The following is an 8027-nucleotide window of genomic DNA, read 5'->3' as shown; positions in this document are numbered from 1 at the left end:
GAATTAAGTAAAACCAAACAAGTTTCATGACAGTATTACTTTCGTATGAAGTTATCTAAAACACTTCATATTATTTTAATAAAATTGTTACTTTAGGAGCAATAAAGACGTGACAATGAAAATGGTTTAACCAACTCGTTCTCATAAGTAATATTCTCTTCACATAATATTGTATGAGAACTAATGACCAAATGAGGCTAATACTTTATACCATCAATAATGAAATTTAGAAAGTATAACACCAAGGGTGTCATATCAAAACTTATTTGTATCCTTTTATGAGATTAATAATAATAAAACATATAACTTGGTCTTTTATTTGCTTTATTAAATATGTATATATAAATGTAAGATGGTAAAATAGGCTAATAATTCAATAATAAATTAAGAATCTTATATGTCTAATGTATATTATAAATTAAAATGACATGACTTCGAATTCATGTAATAATTACAAAGTATGATTCAAGCTAATGAATACACGTATATATGCATGTATTTAGAATTCATACTAGAATCTAACTAATTTTTTTTAACACCAATCATGTGGATATAACAGTTGGCCCATACAAATAGTTTGACTTAAATTTCTAAGTTTTCATGAATAAAATACAACAAAACTGAAAATTAACAATTTGTGTATACAGCCCATGTATCTAAGCATATATGTGTGCACATGTAGATAGAAGCAAGTAATAATCCAGTAACATATACATGGAAAACTTTCATGTAACTAACCAATGAATAGTCAAAATTAAATCCATAATAAATTAAATTCATAAGTAATCACATTGAATGGCCTAGTGAAACTTAATCTTAATATATTGGAATTTTCGCATATCTCATCAATGATCTCCTCTATGGTATAGTGAAAACAAACTAATTTCAAAATCAAAGTATTTATAAATAAAATTCCACACTTAATGCCACATAATAGTTAGACTAGAGATATATAAGAGAAATATTCATCTAGATATTGCATAGAAGATATATATGCACCATAAGATGAAAGTATCAACAATATTTTATTATTGTATACAATTAAAAACTAAAAATGTATAACATCTTTTAGTTTATACAAAAATCACTTCCTAAAATAAGTATCATATTTTTCTTTTCACATAAAAGAAAATAAATTGCTAAACAACATGATTATTTATCAACAATAATTATTTGAGCACAATAAGACGAGATATCATATAAAGAATTTAATAATGATGTAAATATTTAGCCAATTCGAGAGGCATGGTTAGTTCAATTATTTTTCATATTGAAATTAAATCAAATGCTTAAACTTAAGGTTGGAACTTATATATTACCATATTTATTAATATGTGGTATTAATTAAAAACAACGTATTCTCCAAGAAAAAACTCATAGCATATCAACCCCCAAACTTTCAATTGAGTTTATCTCCCTCGTTAAAAAATCAATAACCAAAGAAAAAATAAAAGGATCATATAATATAATATTAAAATCTTTAATTAATCTTTCATCGTGATATACATATAGTACAAGTTATTATTCCTCTTAACTGTATGGTTAATAAATCATAAATTAAAATAAATGAATTAATATAGGGGTGTTGTGGGATGAAAGAATTTAAAAGAATAGCATCTATACTGGTCACAAACTTTCAGTTAAAAGCTTAGATATATTATCATACTAACAAATCAAATCTTAATTCATTATTTTACTTAATGAAATATGAACGTCGATTTAACCCAAATTTGTATATTTAAAATATGGGTTATTCTAATAGATTTAAAATAAGAAAAAGACGAATCTCTAGCATCTCGACTTACAACATAGTTTACGCTTGAGAGAAAGAGAACAAATATATAACATACTTACCTTATGATGCATGTGAGATCCAACTCCAAAAGCAATTCGTGCTGATAACGTGTTGTAAAACAAGCCTAATAGCTAAAACAATATGTCAATGAGATGTCGGGAGAAAGAGAGAGATTTCAATAATAGGTGTGTTATACAATATGATACAATAAAATGTATATATAGGAGAAGATAACTTGGAGAAAAAACCTAACTATATTTGGTTCTGATAACCACAATAATATATATTTATAACAAAAGTATTACTAAATACCTTAATATTTGAACAATATCCCTCATGTTCACGATTATCACGTTATCAATTAACGAACTTATCACAAGTAACTCAATACCCCCAATAATTATCAATTACATCTCAGTTATCACACTCAAATTTTAAGTATTAACATTTTAATTTGTTATTCTTTGACAAAAATCTCATATCAAATCACCTCATTGATTATATTAGCTACTTAACAAATTGTTATATAGATTATCTCATTTAAATTCTGACTTATCCTTAGGTCATGATTAACACTAGCACAACTTATGTCGAATATCACTATTTCCTTAATAACTAATAAAAAAATTTACATAACTTATTATTTATAATCATTTAATCTCAATTTACATAATTACAGAAGGATTCTACATCAAACAATATAGATAATATAATCTCTACACCCGCTTTACGACCACAAGTACTGTTAAAGAGATAGCTCCTACAATCTATAGAGTATAAATTCTAACTCAAAACGCTAATGCAATCAATTTAATCTTGTTCACTAATTTCCTTCAGAGAAATTTCTATTCATTTACCCTTACTCACCCTCATAACAACGCATTGTTCTTTACTAATTCACGCCGAGTTCAAATTATACCGGCACCGTACCGTACTACCCATGCTCATTTAGCTTGAACCTATCAACTCTATGCCTTTCAGGCTTCCTTCATGTAACAAGGTCGTTCTCGCTTATTCGATTCTAGACCCGCAAGACTTAATTTCATCAAGCTTACGTTAGTCAAACCTCGTTTTCACAAACCTATCGAGGTGCCCCAAATCATTCGATCTCAATTATTTAAGTTTTATAAGCTCAATTAACAAAGGTGTTTTGAATTAAACCAATCGTAGTTATGTTTTCACAAAGAAGATTTTTATCGTCTTCATCATTTTCGTCTAAACGTATTTTGTATTCAATTATACTTTAAACGATTATTTGTCTAAATTAGTTATTTTGGAACAATCACAACGTGGAAAATCCATCATTATAAGTATCTTCTTCGCATACAATAAAATTTTTCTTATTTTTTTCTAAGATCAATATCGTTGATTGCCGTAATTATCTATACGTTTGTTTTTACTTAATAAAATATTATAGGATTTGGTTCATTAACATTTCGTCAACTGATCAAAAAATATTTAGATCCTCATAAATCGAAACAATTTTCTTTTCCTCTCAATTATAAAGACACAATTTCGACAGTCAGTTATTAGTTGACCATATTATTCAATTTGCCTTTTTACCTTGTTTGCTTATTAAATTATTGACAACGTGTCAATTTCTACTCTCAACTTTGATTTTTAACATTTTTGTGCGTCGTGCATTTATTGATCTCATGCATTACAATTTACCTTTCATCTTATAATTTTTTTTCGTTGAAATTGAATTGTTATAGTTCTATTATTAATTGAACTTGTCATTATTTAAACAAAATTATTTCCGCTATAGAAAATTTATTTTCCATTCTTTAAATTAATTTCACTATAAAAAAAATGAATTTCATTGAATTCCCATTGTGATTTAATTGGAACTTTATTATTAATTTTCACTATTATCTAATGACATTTGCGTGATTGTTGTCGAAAACATGCGGTGGTTCGTGGGTACCTCAACAATCCATTTTCACTCTTGTTAGATTTCGCTATTTAGTTGGAATCGCATGTTGTTTCGTAGATATCAGCTCCTTACTTCAATTTTTAATACATCTTGGGAAATTTAAAATGTTTCGATGATTTCTTCAGTTGTTGTTGAAATAGTCATGGTGGTTCATGCATTTCCAGCTTCGCGTTTTCTTTTATTCAAATATATTATTTCTCAACCCGTCTCTATTTTTCATTATTACTTTAATATTCATTATTTATTTAATCTTTCATGATAAACTATGAATATTGCAACTCCTTTATATTAATTTTAACAATGTTATGGAGATAGGAAAATCCCGAGTAATTTATCGATATTTCAATGACCCGCTTTATACTATATCTAATTTTAAAGATTTAATTGGAATAGGACTATCTCGGTGATTCGTGAATATCCGCTTCCCAATTTCATCTATTTACAGTTTGTTTGTATACATAAATTTTTGCATTAATATTTTTACATTCTCAATTACTAGTACCAGTACTTTAATATTATAATTTACCTCATCTTAAATACACAATTGCGATATTTCAATGTTGTATAAAGTCCTCTTTAAATTTCATGAGTTTCGCATTTAACTAAACTAAATCCCTCAAAGTCTTCGTTTAATCTTGTTCAAATTTGTACTTACGGTCTTATGAATTATACCTCGAATGTTGCAATATTTAAAAAAAATCACAGGTTATTATTCGCCTACAATTATCAATTAATTTCTACATAAACTTTTGTTGATGTTATCCTTGCAATCATAGAATTTTTGGTAAGTTCACGTAAATTTGTTAGTTGGCTCGTATCCCCACTCTCTTTCTTCACAATCGATCTTTTCGACGCATTATGTATCCCAACTTCAATGTTTCCGTTTCTCTTAACTTTTAAGTTACTTTAAAATTTTCACTAATTTCATTAATCAAACTTGAAAGTTCACCTAAATTGCGTTATTAGAAATATTTTATAAAATCTTCTGATTTTACACTTATAATAAATCAACTCCCAATGGTCTTATAATATGTTAACACTTTCCTCATATTTATAATAAATTAATAACTTTCCTCACAAAATCATGCCTTTCAAATATTTTTTAAACCACACGATGGGACGAGTTATGTGGACCATCCGACGACCTAAGTAATTATGGAGGCCTACATAATTATCGAAGTCCTCGCATGGAAATCATAATGTGTACAATTGTGTGTCATAATATAGAATCGAAAAGTAGTTTGGGATAACGGTACAAATGTAAAGATGATAAGGACATGGTGGATACGCCACTGGTACATCCTATATATAAGTGCCCTTATTGGATTTTCATTTGGAGCATTGTTTCGACAATTCAAATTTCTGTGTTATGATTAATTTTTAAATTATATTTAAAAAAAACCCTTCCTTACCTAAAAATTTAATGGTGTTGTTATGGTATCCTTTAAGTTCGGGACGAAATTCCCTAAAGTAGGGGAAACTGTAAAAACTCGGGTTTTCAAACTCTTGTTTTATATCCGTTACCCGAACCGCTTTTACGTTCGGGTTATTTTATCAAATAAAAATATCTAGTTAATTAATTTTTATGATAATATTGTTTAATTATCTATATATTATATTTTTAACTTATACCTTTTGGCAATTTTTGTCCGAAACTATACTTTTACCCCCTTTGTTTCCATCTCTATACTTAAGGGACCTATTTGCAAATCTGTTATAATATATATTATTCAAATCCATTAACCTTCTACCCATACCCGTATATCTATCCAGACACCCAGCCTGTGACCCGAATTCTTTACTTGATCAATAATCTTTGTTGTATATTAGGAATTGATTGTTTAGATCGTTTATACGCGTATTTCTAACTAACCGACTCAACTAATTAGGAAAACTAGATCAAATTGATGCGAAACATCAATTATATTCAAACCCGTCAACTTGTATTAGCGAATTGCAGTAACAGTTCGTTTTAATCAAATTAAACTCTCATACATCACCTCTGCAACCTCGTGAACTCAACCACTAAAGCAATTGGGTTAATTTGACCCGTTGATAGTGTTTCGGATCCCGTCTTTGGCCGTCGTTGCCATGCCGCCGTTCACCATCAAAACGCGATCGAACCAGGTAATTAGCTTATGGATTGTGGTCGTTTTAACTTGTAATTTAATAACCCTAACATTAATTAGATTAACGATTAACAGATTAAACGGTTTAGAATTCTAGGGTTTCTAAACAGTTGGGATTGGCAGGTTTCTGTAACAATTATCTTTGTTTTCATGTTATAACCAAGTAACCTAGTAGCACAGTTGGTTTGGTCTGTGAGTTGTGATTCTGTGCATGCGGGTTCGAGCCTCACTGAAAGCGTTTTTGGATTTTATTTTTGTAAACTTTGTTTTAAGTAGTATAGTTAATTATAACTAAATATAATATTGAATACATATTAATTTGTTATTTCCGTCATCACTAAGTTACATTTTTCTTATCCATAAATCTCATTAGAAGTTTTCGGTCTTGTATGTATGTATGTATGTATGTATAGGTATTATAATTATATATTAATAATAATAAACTTTATTTTATTAAAACATGACACTCCTAATTCATGTTTTCTCATAATTGAACGCCTCTATAAAATCGATTATATTAATTTTATATATAAAAATATTATATATATATATCATTCTTTATAAAATGGTAACAATCGTATTTTAAACGTAGTAATTACATTTATAAAATTAGATCTTCGTTAAGTATTTCAAATTATATTTTTTATATATTTAAACGTTTGTATCAAAGTATTTTAATATTGCAAGTTATATTTATGTATTTACACATTTATAGTTGCTTTATAGTTATTTAAATGTTATTTAAATAATTGTAGAATTGTATTATATTCAACTCATATTTAATCCTTCAAACTAATTAGTTATAAGTTTAATCTTATGATTATTATATTTAACGGTACTTTTATAAATAATAAATGTAATGTTTTTGTTGATTTAATAATAGGCAATTATATTGTTTTTACATTAATAATAACAAGAGAATTCTATCGACCAATTAATAAAAATTCTAATCACAAACATAACTTAATCACATCGAAATCTTAATTCAATAGAACGTGTTATAACGTTTATAATTAATTATTATTATTATTTAACTAGAATCCTTGTCGGTGTATCCCGAAGGGTTCATCTCTCTCACATCATCATTTATGTTTCGTTCATACGACCAGGTGAGTAATCACTCCCCTATTTTACTTGTTTTCAAATGTCTTGGGGACATTTGTGTACCATTTATCAGATTATTTATCTCATTAATTCTCAAACGCAAACTGTGATCTTTGTGCTGTGTATCAATTGAATGACTGTTTGTTACTTGCTATTTGCTTACTTGCTTATTTGAATCGCATTCGGAGAGGTCCAACATAATCTCATTATAGTATGATCATACGACCGTCGTAGTGGCCGGAGCCCGATCGCGTTGGCAATGGTTTTACCGACACTCATTACTTGCTCAACTATTTCATTGTTTATACTCACAGATAACAGTTTTGCCTATTTTTATTCATTCATTTATATCTTTATATATTACCATTTTTTTGTTTGTGTCAAAACTGGTGATCTACTCACTCAACATATGTTGTTGACAAATATATATTTTGTACGCATTTGCAGGTTATAGATTTGGATTGCTTATCGAACTGAAGCTTACGTAGAGTTGACTTTAGGATAATAAGCATATACAATAATAGTTGGTTTTGTATTTGAAATTTTGTCTATTTTTGTTGTATTTAAATGTTGTTTGATAATAAATAAATTAATTAGATATTGTCGCTTTATAATTGCTTGATAGTACCTTGCGAGCTGTGGCAATCAGCTCACGCCCCGACATTTCCGCCATAGGTTGGGGTGTGACACTCAGCGTAGCTGACTTTTAGTATGCACACAGACAAATATGATGAAAGAGCTGGCTTAAGGGAGGCACGTGCCATGGACTAAGCTGATGATATTTTATGTTAAGACAATTTGAATGCTTAAAGACAAAGTTTAAATATTTTGTAATGAATGGTTGATGTTTTTATATTCCGCGAATAGTTTTAATGCACTTTGATAATTATGATTGTGTTTATGAGTAAATCTAATGATAGTGTAGGGCACCCCGACTTGAGGCCTTACATAAGGTTAATTTCAATAGGTTATTATCATTTAACAGATTGATAACCTAACTAAACAGATTACATAAATTAGGATTTTGCAATCAAAGACCGGTAAGTAACATCAAACTGTTATG

Source organism: Bidens hawaiensis, unplaced genomic scaffold (genome assembly GCF_021521415.1).
Source record: "Bidens hawaiensis isolate Kalapana, Puna unplaced genomic scaffold, B.hawaiensis_p1.1 tig00032035_1, whole genome shotgun sequence".
Taxonomy (NCBI): Eukaryota; Viridiplantae; Streptophyta; class Magnoliopsida; order Asterales; family Asteraceae; genus Bidens; species Bidens hawaiensis.
This window is presented reverse-complemented; position numbering follows the sequence as displayed.